This window comes from Egretta garzetta, unplaced genomic scaffold (assembly GCF_000687185.1).
Source record: "Egretta garzetta isolate BGI_Z169 unplaced genomic scaffold, ASM68718v1 scaffold382, whole genome shotgun sequence".
NCBI lineage: Eukaryota > Metazoa > Chordata > Aves > Pelecaniformes > Ardeidae > Egretta > Egretta garzetta.
Window position 1 is genome coordinate 120,927 of NW_009258793.1, and position 337 is coordinate 121,263.

The 337-nt window shown below is 62.3% G+C and overlaps 1 protein-coding gene across 1 annotated transcript in view; it reads right to left on the reverse strand.

Moving 5' to 3' along the window:
- DBN1 (drebrin 1) overlaps nucleotides 1-337 on the reverse strand; it is a 28,933-nt gene that overhangs the window by 22,482 nt on the left and 6,114 nt on the right. The gene's annotated exons all lie outside the window — the stretch shown is intronic.

Consider the following 337-nt stretch of genomic DNA (forward strand, 5'->3'; position numbering starts at 1 on the left):
GAAGGGGGGGCGGTACTGGGAGGCGAGGGGGTACTAGGGGAGGGCAAAGAGGGGACGAGGAGGGGTGCACTGACAAGATGCAGAAGGGAAAGCTGGGATGCACCAAGGGATGCAAAGGGGCCAGTGGGGACACATCAGGGACACGGGGTGGGGGGGCTGCAGCACAGACAGCGCTGGGATTGGAAAATGCACAGGAGACAGCAGGGATGCAGCAGAGACGGCGGAGATGCACCAGCACGGAGCAGTGGATACGGCGGGGATGCAGTGGGGGACAGTGACGGCGGGGGATATACCAAGGAATGCAGACGGGTCAGCATGGATTCACTGAGCGATGCAA